This window comes from Solanum pennellii, chromosome 8 (assembly GCF_001406875.1).
Source record: "Solanum pennellii chromosome 8, SPENNV200".
In the NCBI taxonomy this organism is placed as follows: domain Eukaryota; kingdom Viridiplantae; phylum Streptophyta; class Magnoliopsida; order Solanales; family Solanaceae; genus Solanum; species Solanum pennellii.
The window spans coordinates 48,977,966-48,995,945 of NC_028644.1; the positions used below are offsets into that span (position 1 = coordinate 48,977,966).

General features: G+C 40.3%; 1 long non-coding RNA gene across 1 annotated transcript in view; it reads left to right on the plus strand.

Annotated features, from left to right (window-relative positions):
• The first annotated feature begins 17,484 nt into the window (after positions 1–17,484).
• Positions 17,485–17,980, plus strand: part of LOC114078291 — a 693-nt gene continuing 197 nt past the window's right edge. Inside the window, exons 1-2 of the long non-coding RNA XR_003579881.1 lie at positions 17,485–17,590; positions 17,859–17,980. The exon at positions 17,859–17,980 is cut by the window's right edge and continues 197 nt beyond it. This is a non-coding gene — a long non-coding RNA (uncharacterized LOC114078291). The remainder of the gene's footprint in view (positions 17,591–17,858) is intronic.

The following is a 17,980-nucleotide window of genomic DNA, read 5'->3' on the forward strand; positions in this document are numbered from 1 at the left end:
GGTAATGGGAGGAGTGTGAATCGAACTCACGAGCTTAAGGCTGAAAAAGTAGAGGTGAAATTAACTATGAAATAAAGTGAGGTTGTGTGGGTTCGATCCCACAACCTCACTGCCACTCGCCCAATTTAATTAAAATAAAGTTAGAGAGGTTGTGGGGATTCGAACCCACCACCTCACAGCCTTAGCGAAATGAAAATTTTAATAAAGAGGCTGTGGGGGTTCGAACCCACAACCTCCCTATGCAAGAGAAATTAATACAAAAATACAAGAGGATGTGGGGGTTTGATCCAACAACCTCTTGGTTTAGGCGAGAATGAGCAACATGAGGCTAATGAAAATTAAAAAGGGGTTGTGGGGGTTCGAACCCACAACCCTTCGCCCAACTTAAGAGAAAAATTAAGTACACAATTAATCCTTCGATATTAATGCTGAGATTTAATTTAGAATTCTAATGTTCTGAATATTAGAAATAAAATCAAATGAAAAATATAAATGATATCGAAGTAACTCAAACTTGGATTTCCTTGCCCAATCTTCCTTATCGATACATAAGTCATATGTGTATAAAATATCCAAGAATAATGCGACTAACTTAGATCAAAATCAATATCTTTGCATATATACAAGATACAAAAGTCTTGTTGCTACATAATCTTAGGAAATTAAGAATCACTTAACGAACCATGAATGAAGCCCCATGAATTGAATGTATAGACACAAAAGTCTAACATACGTTCAAAAATAAGTGAACCTAAGATGTATGTAATGAAATGATGAACCCTAGAAGGGTTATGTATGAGTGTAAGATACACTAAGTGTCCAAGTGCATTGTCATATAACGAGATGAACTATGAAATGGTGAAATGAACATTCACGTAATAAGAGGCGAGTAACTAAGAAAATTAAAGGTACTAGTGATGAAGAATGTGGTGACAACATGACATGAGGCTAATGTAAATGATGAGAGCAGTCTCAAATGAGCCTAAGTAAATTTCAACAATACATACTCACCAATGAGAGTGTAAAATAATGAAGAGACTAGTCTCTATGAATACTCTAAAGAAAGTATTGATCTTAACACACTTAATACTAATGATGAGATGAGAAATCATCTAATAAGATATGATGTCCTCATACTAGAAGCCAGCTTCCATGACGTATGAGATAAATGTAATGGAACTTTATACAGAGCACAGATAGGCTAGCTATGAGCGGTGATGCCTTCTTTCGGGAAAGGCGGAGGTTCATGTAACTCTCATGAGATGAAATTGTCCGGCATGCCGAGTATGGTCTCCTTATATCTCTTAGTATTTGAACCTATAATGCCAATATTGGGATCTATCGAGGTTCAATTCTCATGTACACTAGCATATTTCGGGTCACTTTGGCCTGTGATTCTACCTCTTTTCGGTGTGGGGAGACAGTGGATTTCATGATGCTCGCATGATCTATGTCGCTTAAAGTTAAAATTACCAATGAATGAATAAGGCCAGCCTCAAATGATGAACATAACAAAATGAATGATACAAAAGGTTCTAGGATAGGATAATCAAGAGGTGAGACTCAGGTAATGGAATTAGGTTGATCCTGACCATTGCATAGCAAACCCGATGAAAGTCTTAAACTGCACCCTAGGTATACCTGGTGTTCACACTGTCCTATGAATGAAATGAAATGAAGTACGTATGAATGAATGATGCAGACTCTGTGTTTGCTAATGAATACTCCCTAGTTGAGGTCCCATATGTTGAGCCCTCATTTTGGAAAGTCTTAATGTTAAGTCCATGATTCCAAGGTATCATGGCATATGAATGAATGATATGAAAGAAGTTATGTGTTAAATGTTATGTGCTATGGTATGTACTATATGAGTATGTTATGTGCTGTGTGCAATATGATATTTATGATGATGCACGTTACTGTCATGGAATGACCTTCCTAATCGAATTTTGAATGTTCACTAACCTTCTTAATCTCGATTTGTCAAGTCTACTGACTTGACTTCCAAAAATCATGTCGTTAGGAAAGAGCTATTCTTTCTCATGTATGTCCTTGGTGTGTGCTTGCATATACCCATACTTAGTACAAGTGTGTACTAACCCTATACATCTATATTATTTTAGGTGCAGGAACAGGTGGGTGATAGAGCTAAAGGATCATTGTTGCAGCTATCCGGACGTCAGCATTCATCCGGAGTTTGGTATGTCCTCATGCTTTCGAGGATGCTACTATTTTACATTTTAGTTTAGTTCTAGAGTTGAGATAGTGGAGCATGTTCCACTAGCGTTTCTTTCTTGTTTTGATTAAGACTTTGTATTGGTGCCATTTTGGCAATTATACAATTAATACTTATTGAACTATTTCTCTAAATTGTTTATCTCTTAATGTTAGATGGTTGATGATGAACGATTATGATATATTAAGAATGTTTAGCAAGTATGTTAAAGAAATTTTTTTTTAACTTTCAGCTAATAATTAACCTAGGAGAAGTATGAATAATGCATGTAGAATTGTCTGCGACCTCTGAGAGGTTAACGACGCCGGTCTCGTCTGCGGTCTACACTCCAGTCATGACAAAGTTGATATCAGAGCCATAGGTTAAATCCGAGGATAATGAGTTTATATAAACCACATTGAGTAATTTGTAAGTCATGGTAGTGAAGTGCACCACTATCCTGAATTAGAGACTGCATGATGCGTAGGAAAATTTCCCTTCTTCTGATCTTATCGTGCTTTTCCTAATGTCAAAGTTCTTGGTGTTATGAACTTTTGTAACATCAATCCTTGTTTTTTTAAGAGAATGAACACTAGGAGTGATATTGGTCAGAGGATAGGAAGAGCAGTTGCTGGGGGCAATCAAGTTCCACCCCAGGCTTCAGCTGAAAGAGTGGGCATGTCGGTTAATCCAGCTGGGTTGACTGATTCTAAGGTGAGGACATCTCTAGCCCAGATGGCACAGGCCATCACGATGCAGGATCAGGCGCTGACTGCCCAAGTTAACCAGCAAGATGTTTAGAGGGAGCATGGCTGACAGACTGCGAGATTTCACGAGGATGAATCCTCCTATATTCACAAGGCCTAAGACATCAGAGGATCTTCAAGAGTTTGAAGACAAGGTGCATAAGATCCAGGTGCATATGGGGGGCACTTATATTGAGAAGGTTGAGCAAGCTTCTTACCAGTTCAAGGATGTTGCACAGTCTTGGTGCAAAATGTGGCACGATAGCCGTGTGCCAGTGACATGGGAGTTGTTCAAGCCAGAGGAAAATGATTTAGACTTAACTTTAACCTATTATTACTTCTATTTAGTCAAGTCCTTTCCAAGTACCAAGTAACTAAAAAGGGGGGTTTTAAGAAATAGCTATAATTAGCTATTTCTAAGTAAATAATTAACAAGTTTAAAGATTTGATTTTTATCAAGTAATGAGAGTAACTAGGGCTTGAGTGTTCTCGCAGGTTCATAACGAGGTAATTCTAGCTATAACAATCCTTTTCTAGTATGTTGCATGCAAAGTGGTAAGTTATGTATTCTAATTCCTTGGTCCGGAAACTAGGAAATTTTTCACTCCGCACCTTGGTCCGGCTACGTGTGTATGCTTTACTAAACCTTACATTTACCTCATATTAAGCATCATAATCGATGTTTGGCTTAGTAGTTACTTCACACCAACCGACACTAGCCTATTAGATAGTGTATACTAAATCTACGTTGATAATTCTTTTCTTATTAACTACCTCATTGGTCCGGCAAGTAGCAACAATGTGAGCTCGAATGCGTCCACTCGTTAAAAAGACTTCTAAATTAAAGAATTATCAATACATGCAAGACACTATTCGAGAATTGTTATTTTAGCTAGGTTTTATCTTGTTATTTACCCATGGTTCCCACAACCCTAATTACGGAGTTTAGTTACCCATGTTAATAATCATACAATTCATATTAATTATATAAGAAATCATGCACTTACTTTGATGAGATTGAAGAAAATCCAGAAGATTACTTGAGTTAATCAAAAACTTGCAATAAACGATTCCGTAAAATAAAGTGATTTTCACAAAATCCCAAAATTCAACACTTAGTAATAAAACTAGCAAATATCAAAGAGTTTACCCCAAAAACGAGGTTTTTACAAGTATTTATAATAATAGAGTCCTAACAAAAGAGAGAAATCTATTTAAGGAAAATTAGCCCAAAAGTGCGTCTGAGTCGACGACTGGAGCGACATACCGTCGTGATCACGAGGGACAGTTGAGGCCCTCCGTCGTTCCACACTTAACTCCTTTTTTTGTTGCTTTCTTCACCAACGTTTTGTTACCATCGACGGACATGGATGACGATCCGTTACGTGCATTACAGTCCATCGATATCTTCCGTTCTTCCATACTTCGAATTTTTTGGAGATGGGTACTGGGGCTACTCTCTGTTAACATTGACGGATGTGCAGGACGGTCTGTTGTGTCTATGACGGTCCCTCGATAGCCTTCGTAGCCCCACAATTGGTCAAAATTCCCCAACTTTCTTTAGCACCCTTTTTTTCATACGATGTGGCCACCTACGGACCGTCGAGGTCACGATGGACCGTCGATGGCTCCGTAGGTCGTCACTTGTACAATTTTCAGCATAATTCTCATATGTTCTCCTTCTGGACAGATTTCCTACAAACAAAGAGAAAACTACATAAAAACAAATAAAAATAACCTTAGACACACACTAAACTTAATGAAAAATCATTGAAAAAACATGTTACCACGTTACATCAACACCCTCAACTTAAATTCGTTGTTTGTGCTCAAGCGACGCACTATGACTCACCACAAAATCTTTGCACAGAAGTTTCTTATTTAGCTTTTTGCAATCATCCAGCTTTCAATCCCAATTATTTTCAAATTGTTTTAAGCATGCTATCACTTTTATGCCTGTTCATGTGGATCAGACCATAACATATACTCACCACACACCGACACCAATCATCTTTGACCTCTCACTAAGGTACCAATTTTTCGATATTGCAACTAGTGTCCTCACTTCAAAACAACATCCTCATTTTTCACACAGTGATTTCAGTTTGAGTATAGGAATTATTTTTAAACACTCACTCTCAGAAAAGCTTCTCACCTCATTTATAATTGTTGCAATAGGCTTGCCCTTAATTTTACTGCTTTAAGTTTACCATAATACACTCTTAGGATCATGATAGAACTTTCTTAGCTTGTAACATAGGGTCAAGGTCAGGTAGGGTATATTTAGATATATTTTAGTGACTTGTTGCCCTTCTTGACGGCTAAGCATCCTACCTTTTTATCATTTTATTCCGCTCTTTTTCTTAATTTTGTTAGACCTTGCTATTCTCTCTTCTTTTTCCTTTTGTATAACTGACTCTACTCTTTCTTGTATTTAATTAGATTTTAAGAAGAAAAATTTTTTCTTTAAACTTTTCTTTTGTTCTTTCACTCTCTTTATTCTTTGAACCCCACTTTCCGGAGTACTCCTCATAATAGTCACCCTCTACTCATGGCTTTCCCATGCGTCAAGGTACACAATACCAAAAGTTGGGTCATGGACATGACAAGGTTTTTTTATGCATTAGCCACCCTCAACTTATACTTTTGGCATAAGCTGAGGTGCACATGTCCAAGGAGGGACCAGGGCCAACACATTGTTCCCAAAAAAGGTCAGTTGGGGTGAAAAAGAAAAATCTATTTACGCTCAAATCATATCGATCAAGAAGGGATTAATTTCATTTAGGTTTTTTCTATTATTTAGGCTAATGGCTATATTGAACAAGAGACTATGATCCTTTCCTAATTGTCTATTACGGCTTACTTTTAGCAGGAGTAACCATGCAAGTTCTAGCTTAGTACAAATAGTGGACTATTCAAATTTTCCTCACACTCACTTGACATCTCATTACTCTACCAGATTATCAGACACCTAGTTCGAGTCTTAGATTTAGGGTCATGCACTGGTGTATCTCTATGTCATGCTTAGAGACACACATTTATCAGTTACTGTGACTAGTCATGCAATATTTCTTGAAATCAGGAAATCATTTTGTTTAGCCATCGTGCTTCAAATTCCATTCATATACCATGTACAAAAGATACCCACATTCCGGTCAACAATAAAAATAACCAGTCTCTTGGGGAAAAAAGAACACAGGCAAGAAAACCCCAAGAGATGATCGTGAGTTGGGCCACTCAGACTTCACCCTAGCACTCCCTTTCCATTTACCCCACCAACATAAAAAAGACATGGAATTGTTCCCAATGCATAAAAGTATATAAAATAAGGTTGTAGGTGAAGTAAACTTGAGGCGAAAGCGCCGGCGATCAACAAGTTGGTGGGTCCGGTTGCTCGTAACCCGCTCTATCTGTAGTCAGGACATTCTCAGTAGTGTCCTCAGCAACAACAGCACCAGCAGTAGTGCTCCTCTCAGCCTCATGAATTCAGGAGCTATATACCCCAGCAGCCAACTCTATAGCCCTCAACTGGCGGGCCTTCTCAAAATTACGTGAGGCTCTCCTCGCAGCTTCTAACTCAAGGCGCTCCTTCTTCCGAGCCCGGGACTCCTCCTCATCTCTAGTCCGGTCCCTCTTGTCACGCTCTCGTGGTGGAGGTGGTGGCACTGTGGCAGTGGATAACAAGGTAGCCAACATTGTGTCCTTAGCGGGCTCTACAGAAGTGGCCTCAGACACCGGGACCCGAGCCTCTAGTAAAGTATCTAAATTTGCTCTAAGACTCTCCACAACATCCTGGAGAGTCGTCACATCCACTGTGGGGGCTGGTCAGGCAAGAACCCGTAGCTCAAAAGCGTCCAAGCGCTGGTGGACCTCCATGACCTTCCGCTGAGTGTGTTGGGCCATCTTCCTCTCTAAGTGCTCATCTACCTCAGTAATAGACCTCTGCATCCAAGGCTGGATGTGGTGCAGAAGTGCGGCCACTTGGGCCTCATGTTTCTGGACCCTAGCTAGCGGGACCAGTGTAGCAGATGGGATAGAGAAGGAGGAGCTCGTAGCAGTGCTGACACTTAGGATATACTCGACCGGAGTGGTGTCGGTAGGCTCAAATGTGTCCGGATTAGCCCCTTGTGCCTGCTCTACCGTGGTGGACAGGTTCTCACCTAGCGACTGCACCTTTATACGGGGCCCTCTAGTGGGAGCCAACTCATTGGCCTCATCCCGAATGAGGCCAATATCAACTGTGCCAGACTGTGTCTTGAGCACATCAATGTGCCACACGGGCACTCCTGTTAACCTGCATAGAGCAAAAATCATGCACGGGAAAGGGTAAGTAGTAGCGACCTTGAAGGCCCTCTCGTGCATCACCGCCTGTAGTAGCCATTCGAAGTCCACCTCGAACTCCGCAATCATCGACGCCCTCAGCACTGCACGATCTCAGGTGACAATATTATCAACAGTAGTGTGGGAAAGGCAGTGTCGGACCAGTATCCACAAAAACTTGGCTGTGAAGGTGAGGTTAGACTTCTTGATACTTCTCTTGGGCTCCAGCACCCAATCGAAAGCCTCACCATCGACGAAAAGGTACTGTGCAATCCATGACTTGGTGGTCTCTCTGAACTCTGGCTCATGTTGGAACCGGCCATTTTTAATGGACTTCCATCGATAGTCGAACTCGGCGGTGAGAGGTGTCCGGGTGGCATCAACATCTGCGCCATAGAGGTATATGCGAATGGCCGGCAAGGAAATGTCAACCCACTTGCTGCGGACTCGAACGTAATCCAAAGGAGCATATTTAGTGGGGACTGCCCGCCTGTCTAGCTGAGATCAGAGAGTCGCCAGATAAGAGGAGTAGAACTCTCGGACCATATCCTCAGTATAGCGGCCTACATCCCGAGCCGTCCACTCCAGCCGATGCTTGGTGAATAATTCATGAATAGCCGGCATTGTGGGGATACTCACCGTAAGGACCCGCCGTTCTAGTGTCAGGGTCCAGGTCATGACCCCCTTTTCATTCGGCAGCTTGGCATAGGTGTACACCTGATATTTCCACTCAACACACCACCGGTTAGGCTGATCAACAATCGGGGCGGCGAGCCAGTCTGGGGAGCTAGAGTAGAGTCAGCAATGTTAGTCTCATCAAACGAGGAAGATTGGGATGCGGTGGTAGGAGCAGAGACCTCCTCAGAACCGGACACTTTCTAAGAACCGGAAGCATCCTCGGAGCCAGATGCTCCTCAGACTGTGCAGGAGATCCAGAAGGTGTGCCGGTTAGTATGTGCTCCTCTTAATACAGGGAGGCGGTGACTACACCGCGCTACACCCTCGTGGGCATGGCTCTAGTGGAGCGGGCATCAGAGGTAGGAGTGCGGGTGCCTGGTGGTACGTACTCTGGGTCACGCTTATCATATGAGCCTATGATAAGCCGGTTCGTTGAGGCGACTGACTTGGAATGCCCTCGTGAGTAGACACGGTCCTGTTTAGGTGCCATTTGTACCTACACAGAGAAGTAGTTAGTAACAGAGGAAGCAACAAACAATAGAAAAGAAATGACAGTGCAGAAGTACAGAGTGCAGGACGGACCCATCGACGGTTATGCTAGACGGACCGTTGAAGGAACGACGGTGAGTCAAAGTGGTCCGTCGAGGCACACTTAGAGTAAACTAGGGAAGGTAGGGTTGATAGACCCCAACGACGGTCCGTCGAGGGACCAACGGGGTCTAGTACTGACCTTCAAGGAACAGAGTTTTACAGGAAAACTTTGATACCCTATCATATTAATTTGATGTATTCTTAGAAGCCTAAGTTTATAAAACATTTACCTAGCATCCCATCATTCATAGGGCATGAATTTTCCTTGTTTTAACATGCATTTTCGACAGCCTATCAAACCCTAGGTCAGGAACACGATCATGCAAACACACTCTATTTTTTTTTAACAACACACCCTCATCCATTTCAATTTCATTGCTCTAAGGGACTTAGGACATTTGTGTGGAAGTTTAAGCATGCAACATGGTCCAAAATTAAGTACCCAAACAGTTAGACATCATAGTAATCAGGAATATTAACAAATGCTAATCTGAGCGGATCAGAACAACACCTGACAACTATAGTACAGAAATAAGAGTATGAACTCTAGGATTTGAATTGATGAAACAACAACCACGAACACCGACCGGCAATGGAATGAAGAAATTAGGAGAATTTGGGAGAGAAAGGGACTGTGGGAATTTGGGGAAAATTTGGGAAATTAGAAGAGGAAGAGGGAATGGGAGTTAATGGTGATCAAGTGGGGAGAAATGGTAGGAAATTAGGAGAGATACGGTTATGAGGGGTTATGTGAAGAGGTAGGAAGGTAAAGACACGATGATTCCCCGTCGATGGACCATAACAGTGTTGACGGTCCGTCACTGGGGGTCCGCCGAGGGTATCCTAACTTGGAAAATTTGAAAGACATACCTGGGCATGATGGATCCCACCGACGGTCCGTCGATGGGTGCAGCAGGCAAATTTTTCTGCAGATTTCTGGTGATTTGATACATGCACATTGATCACCCACTAAGCTAGTCTTTTTATATTTTCTGGAATCTTTTTTGACACGGGCCCTAGTCTATGCTCTATCCAACACTAGTAACTAAAAACAAAAGAGCAGTCAGACGGAACATTAAATAAATAAAAACAAAAATAATGCAAATATTCCTAGAGAATTCATAAAAAAACCTATAGTTTGCTAGAGGAGACATATTGGGTTGCCTCCCAATCAGCGCTTGATTTAACGTCGCGGCACAGCGGAGGGCTCCTGATTACTCAGACTCATTAAGATTGTATGCCTCGATCACTTTGTTTGGCGTTTTAGCATGCCCTAGATATATTTTGATTCGCTGCCCGTTCACCTTGAACCTCACACCCTCCTTGTTCTCCAACTCAACCGCACCATGAGGGAATAGTTGGGTTATCAAATAGGGACCAGTCCATTAGGACTTGAGTTTGCCCGGAAACAAACACAACCTAGAATTGAAAAAAAACACCAAATACCCGACCAAAAAATTGCGCTTCTCAATCTTTTGGTCATGGTACTTTTTCGTCTTCTCTTTGTAGAGGGCTGAACTTTCATATGCCTACAAGCGCAATTCATCAAGATCATTCAACCCGTTTAACCTCTGTTCCGTACTCTCATTCCAATCCATTTTCAAATTCTTCATTGCCCACATGCCCTTATGCTCTAATTCAGCCGGTAAGTGACAAGTCTTCCCATACCCAAGTTGGTTTTGGGATATACCTATGGGAGTCTTTTATGCTGTCCGGTAGGACCAAAGAGCATCATCAAGCCTCCTTGACCAATCCATTCTACTAGCATTCACCGATTTTACAAAAATTTGGTTAATCTCCCTGTTTGACACCTCAACTTGCCCATTAGTTTGAGGATGGTAAGGAGTGGCACATTATGGCGAACCCCATATTTTTTCAATAATCCCTTAAACATCTTGTTGCAAAAGTGAGATCCCTCATCACTAATAATAGCCCTTGGGGTGCCAAATCTAGAAAATATGTTCTTTTTCAAAAACACGGTGACACTCTTCCCTTCATTATTCACGAGTGCAATAGCTTCCACCCATTTAGACACATAATCGACTGCCACAAGAATGTACTTCATCCCATGAGAACTCACAAAAGGGCCTATAAAGTCAATGCCCCACACATCAAACAACTCAATCACGAAAATGGGGTTTACAGGGAGCTCTTGCTTTCGCGAAATGCCATCATCTCTTTGGCATCTATCACATGCCTTGGCAAACTCATGAGCTTCTTGGTGGATGGTTGGCCAATAGTAGCCACATTGCAAGATCTTGTGAGTAGTTCGAATACCACTATGATGTCCACCTACAGACGAAGAATGGAATGCCTCCAACACACTCAACATCTCAACTTCCGGCACACAACGCTGAATAAGCCCATCAACACAAGTCCTATATAAGTATGGCTCATCTCAAAAGAATTTTTTCACATCATGCATGAACTTTTTCCTTTGATGAAAGGACAAGTCCGGTGGGAAGATATCACTAGCCAGATAATTCGTAAAATGTGTGAACCATGGGATCAAGTCTTGGGAGACATCCAATACATGCTCATCAGGGAAAGTATCATCAATCTCAGCCTTTTCACCCAAATCTCTCATTACTTCATCTTCTAATCGGGACAAGTGATCAGCAACTTGATTTTCGGTCCCTTTTCTATCATTTACCTCAAAGTCAAATTCTTACAATAGTAATACCCAACGAATCAACCTCGGTTTTGCATCCTTCATTCACATCACATATCTCAAAGCAGAATGATCAGTATGCACTATAACTCTAGTGCCAAGCAAATAGGAGCGAAAATTCTCCAAAGCAAAGACTACTGCAAGGAGCTCTTGTTCAGTCACAGTGTAGTTCTTTCGGGCTTCATTAAGGGCTTTACTAGCATAGTAAATGGGATGAAGGATTTTCTCCCTTCTTTGTTCCAATACCACACCAAGAGCAACCCCACTCGCATCGCACATCACCTCAAAGGGCTTGCTCCAATCCGGAGAAATGAAGATAGGTGCAGACACCAACTTTTCCTTCAACTCACCTCTTAAGAACCTCATACAAATGATTCAAACACGCTCAAAGGAGTCACCAACCACTAAAAAATAATCTATAAACACCTCAATAGTCTACCCCACCATATCGGAGTATATTGACATCATAAATCTCTGAAATGTGGCTGGTGCATTACTTAACAAACGGCATTCTCTTGAACGCGAAGGTCCCATAAGTACAAGTAAAGGTGGTTTTCTCTTGATCTTCCAGTGCTATAGAAATCTGATTATAACCCGAATAGACATCAAGAAAATAGTACCACCCCTTTCCTGCAAGTCTATCTAACATCTGATCCATGAAGCGAATAGGAAAATGGTCTTTCTCGGCCCATGCATTTGATTTACAGTAATCCATACATACCCTTCATACAGTCACCGAACTCATCGAAACAAGATCATTTTTCTCATTGGGGACCACAGTCATTCCCCCTTTCTTAGGTACACACTGAACAGGGCATACCCAACTACTATCGGCGATTGGATATATCAATACAGCATCCAACCACTTAATGGTTTCCTCCTTTACAACCTCTTGCGTATGTGGATTTAAACGTCCCCAGTGCTCAATACTTAGCTTATGATCGGTCATGAGTTGGATTTTATGTGAAAAAATCCGGGAGGGATCCCAATAATATCCACAATAGTCTATCCAATAGCACTTTTGAACCTTTTTAACACCTCTACCAAACTCTCAACTTGATCCACATTCAAATCTGATGCAATAATTACCGGCAAAGTGTCACATTTTCCCAAGAATACATACCTCATATGAGGTGGTAGAGCCCTAAGTTCTACTTTTGGAGCCTCCTCTATAGATGGTTTCGCGGCTGGAGACTCGCGATACATCACATCTAACTCTAACTTCTTTGGTTTAAATTGAACATCACCTCGATCAAGTGCCGCGATCAATGACTCATACTCTTCAATAAAATCACTATCAAAATTCATGATCACTGCCGCTAGTGCTTCTACACACAGACGCTCTTCTATTTGTACCTTAGATGACTTTTCAACTTTGTAAGATATGGCAGATACCGATTGGATCTCACCACTTTGCCTCATGGACCTACAAATGCTGAAAGTCACTTCTTCATTGTTCAATCAAAATTTCATTTTCCCTTTCTCCATATAGACCAAGGCTCTACCCATAGCAATGAATGGCCTCCCAAGGATAATAGGCACCTCAAAATCAACCTCACATTCAAGAATCACACTATTGGCCGAAAATATGAATGACTCCACCTTTACTTACAAATCATGGAGTATCCCAATAGGCCTCTTTATCGTTTGATCGGCCATTAGTAGCCGCATCGCAGTGGGCTTTGGGTCACCCAAACCCAACTTATTATAAATAGACAGAGGCATGAGATTTATGCTTGCCCCAAGGTCACATAATGCTTTTGCAAAGTTTAATAACCCGACTGTACATGGAATAATGAATGCACCCGAATCTTCTTTCTTTTGCACTAGAGACCTCATAGCAATAGCACTACCATGCTGCATTCTATCATCATCTTTAAAAACCGACAGATCTTTTCTTAGTTACCATATCCTTCATGAACTTTGCATAATTGAGCATTTTTTCAAGAGATTCGATCAAAGGGACATTGATGGAAAGCTATTTCAACATAGTAATAAAACGCTGATATTTACCATCCTCAGTCTTTTTCATTAACGTCTGTGGAAATGGAGGTGGTGGTCTACGAATGGTGGTCACCTTTTGGGGTACCTCAACTTCTTTCCCCGTTTTGTCTTCTAACTCACCACTAACCTCCACTACCTCATCATCGCATCTTATCATATTTTCTACACCGGACGACATCGGTGGGTCAATAGTTTGCTTACCACCTCGAGTTGTGACTCACATACAATGTCCATCATTTTTAGGATTTTGGAACAGTATTGCTAGGAAGAGTGTCCGGTTGGCGTGGATTCACAGTCGAAGACAATTGGACCATTTGCAACTAAAGATGCTTGATCGAGATTGCATGTGCATCAACTTTTTGCCCAATACTTTCTAAGTCACTCCTCAACTCTTTAGTATGCTCATCACTAGAATCAAACCTCCTCATCATTTTCTGGAACATATCCTCAACTCGCGCCATACTACCTCCACCATCCCTAGGAGCAACTTCATGATTTTGAGGTAGAACATAGGGCCTATTCCTATTATTTCTTTTACCATAGTTACCCCGGTTGAAGTTGTTGTCATGGTTGTAATTCCCATCTCGGACATAATGACCCTCTCGGTTGTAATTACCATAGTTTTGACCTTGGTTTCCTTGACCTTGGCGCTAATTTTCCTGATTGGAGCCTTGGGCGTTTAGTCGGAAACCCCTCGTCTGTTCATTTACAGCATAAGAGTCCTACTCATAGTAATACTCATCAGTTGGTGGTGCTGATTTAGACAAGTAGTTCACCGCATTTACCTTTTTTGCACCCCCAATGAAATGTTTCAACACCAACCGAAGCTCAGTTCTCATTTGAGCCATTTCCTCACGAATCTCTTCTGTGGCTGGATTGTGTGCGGATTGCACTGCAAAAAGTGTTTCTTCCAGTATCTTACTTCCTAGTGCTCTAAGCTTTACTTTTTTGAGAGATTTTATCCAACTTCTCAGCAATCTCAGCATAAGGACACTCCCCATAAGAACACCCGCTATCGTATCCAGTACTGCTTTATTATTATCATCCTATCCCCGATAGAAGTATTCTTTCAGTGATTCATCATCGATGCGGTGATTGGAGACACTTCTCAAGAACGAGGTGAACCTATCCCAAGAACTACTGACTAATTCTCCCGGTAGTGACACAAAGTTGCTCACCCTATCTTTGTGGTTTAGCTTCTTAGACAACGAGTTGAAACGTGCTAAGAACACATCCCTCAATTGATTCCAAGTGTAGATTGAGTTATAGGGGAGTTCAGTAAATCATATAGCGGCCTCTCCCGTCAGTGAGAGAGGAAACACACTCAACCCAATTATGTTCATATTCAAATTAGGCCACCCTACACAACTCTTACACACCGACCTCACCTTTGCGATGTGAGCATGTGGATCCTCAGAAGGTAGCCCAGAAAACAAACCTCTAGCGGTGAGCATTTGCATCAAACTACTAATTACCATTAATATATGGCCATGTGGTAGGGGAGGCAAGAGAAGTGGCCCGTCAGAGTAAGTAATATTATCATATCCCCTATAATACTCTTCAGGGCGTGTAGCGGAAGGTTGCCTCCGTATTTCACCTTCCCCGTGATTTTCAGTAATAGTTAGTCATGAGCATCACCCGGTGGTGGAATTTCCGGGTTGTGATCTTCATCGAGAATACTCAAATTTCAATTCATTCTGCGCAGTATATGCTCTAGTTCTGGGTCGGGTGAGAGTATGGGTTCTCCTCTACTCCGCGTACTTGGCATACACGAAAGTTCGATCTGCAGGAGACGAAAATAAAAAGAAAAAGTAAAATTAGGAAAATGTTGACTAAACTTTGGCAATAAGATTAAAGTTAATCTAAGAGACACTTTCCCCGGCAACGGCGCCAAAATTTGATACTCTCAAATTTACTTCTCGAAAAGAAGTATAAGTAGTCGTATCAAGTAAAGAATTCAACTATGAGGTTGGTGTCAATCCCACGAGGAAAATCATTTAGACTTAATTTTAACCTATTATTAGTTCTATTTAGTCAAGTCCTTTCCAAGAAACAAGTAACAAAAACGGGGGTTTTAAGCAATAACTGTAATTCGCTATTTCTATGTAAATAAGAAACATGTCAAAGATTTGATTTTTATCAAGTCATGAGAGTAACGAGGGATTAAGTGTTTCCCAAAGGTTCATAACGCGGTAATTCTAGCTATAACAATCCTTTCCTAGTAACTTTCATGCAAAGTGGTAAGTTATGTATCCCTAATTCCTTGGTCCGACAACTAGAAAATTTCACTCCGCACCTTGGTCCGGCCACATGTGTATGCTTTACTAAACCTTAAATTTACCTCATATTAAGCATCATAATCGATATTTTGCTTAGTAGTTACTTCACACCAACCGACACTAGCCTAGATAGTGTATACTAAATCTACGTTGAAAATTCTTTTCTTATTATCTACCTCTTTGGTCTTTCAAGTAGCAACAAGGCGAGTTCTAACACATGCACTCGTTAAAAAGACTTTTAAATGACAGATTTATCAATACATGCAAGACATTATACGAGAATTGTTATTTTAGCTAGGTTTTACCTCGTTATTTACCTATGGTTCCCACAACCCTAGTTACGGAGTTTAGTTAACCATGTTAATAATTACACAATTCATATTAATTAGATAAGAATTTATGCACTTACTTTGATGAGATTGAAGAAAATCCAGAAGATTACTAGAATTCATCAAAAACTTGCACTAAACGATTCCGTAAAATAAAGTGATTTTCACGAAATCCCAAAATTCAACACTTAGAACAATAAAACTAGCAAATATCCAAGAGTATAACCCCAAAAACAAGGTATTTAAAAGTATTTATAAGAATAGAGTCATAACAAATTAGGGAAATCTATTTAAGGAAAATCTGCTCAAAAATACGTCTGAGTTGACGACTGGAACGACGGACCGTCGAGGCCCTCCATTGTTCAATACTTAACTCCTTTTTCTGCTTCTTCTTCACCAACTTTCTGTTACCATCGACGGACATGGATGGCGATCCAATGCGTGCACGACGGTCCGTCGATGTCTTCCGTTCTTCCATACATAGAATCTTTTGGAGAGGGGTATTGGGGCTACTTTCTGTTAACATTGATGGATGTGCAGAACGGTCCATCGTGGCTATGACGGTCCGTCGAGAGCCTCCGTAGTCCCACAGTTGGTCAGAATTCCTCAACTTTCTTTAGCAGCCTTTTTCTTCGTACGACAGTGGCCACCTACGGACCGTTGATGTCACAACGGATCATTGATGGCTCCGTAGGTCGTCACTTCTGCAATATTCAGCATAATTTTCCCACGTTCTCCTTCTGGACAGATTTCCTGCAAACAAAGAGAAAATTACATTAAAACCAATACAAAAAGGCCTTAGACACACACTAAACTTAAGGAAAAATCATGGGAAGTACCGTGACACCATGGTACATTAAATCACAGAGAAAAATACATTAAATCTACTACAAAGAGGCCTTAGACACACACTAAACTTAAGGAAGAATCATTGAAAGTACCGTAAAACCACGGTACATCAGCTTCCAAGCATTTATCTACATTTTCTTATCCATTTGTTTGGACATGGACTATTGACTTTAGTAATGATTAGCTTTAGGGGTCTATCTCATTTGGATATTTTTAGGTTTTTTGTATGGTGACTTTCAGTTCTTAAGGGTATTTTGGCATTGGTTATTTTTAGATGATTTAGTTGCGTTTATGGAGACTTAATTCAATTATGTATAAAATATTCTCTTATATTATATAATCTACTTGATTTTGATTAAATGGTGTAGGGTTAGTTTCAGGTGTAGCTAGTTCTAAGACAAATTTGTTTAATGTTAGTGCCACTTATACCTGCTGAGGTTGTGATAAGTACTAATAATATAGACAAAAGTTTTATAATAGATTAAAAATATAAATGAAGGAAATATATTTTTAAAATATTTATTTAACCAAATATTTGTCAAAATTAGATATAAGTTGGTCAAAATTGAATGTCAACAATATAGATTTCATAAATATAATTCTTATTTAATCTTAAAATATATGTGCAAAAACTAATTAATATTCTTTTCCAGCTTTCAAAGAATAGTTGACTAGTTGCAATGAATTTTTAGTTTACCCACTTCGTTCAGATTTAAAATTTAATGATTGATTTCACTTGGAAAGTTGGTATACTACTTATATCTTATAAATATGCAGACTTTTACTTTGAATCAATACACAAAAATAAAAAGATCATCATTATTTTTTGAGAAATAGTGACTTTGTATAAAAGATGATGAAGGAATCAACCATTGTATTCACTATTCTTTGGGTGTTCATTTTGCTCGGTAAAGTTTTTTATCCTTTTCCCCTTTTCATATCTTTACTTCTCCCTCTACCTCAATCCTCTCTCATTATCTCTTCTTAGATGCTATATAAATGAAAATTTTTTCTTTATACACACACACATAAAGGTTAACATTTGGGATTTGTATTAGATTTTTTATTATAATAAGGGTAGCAACTTGAAGCAATTATACATGCTTTATTTCTATGTATTGTTAATGAGTTAACTTGAACTAATGACATCAATATTTATTTTTATTTCTGATATAGGTTCACAATCACGTATAGTATTCGGAAAAGATAAAAAATGTCAAACAGCAAAAGACTGTGCTCCTTTTTGTCAACTTGGAATTCCGACTTGTACTGATGGAATTTGTGGATGTATTGGGGGA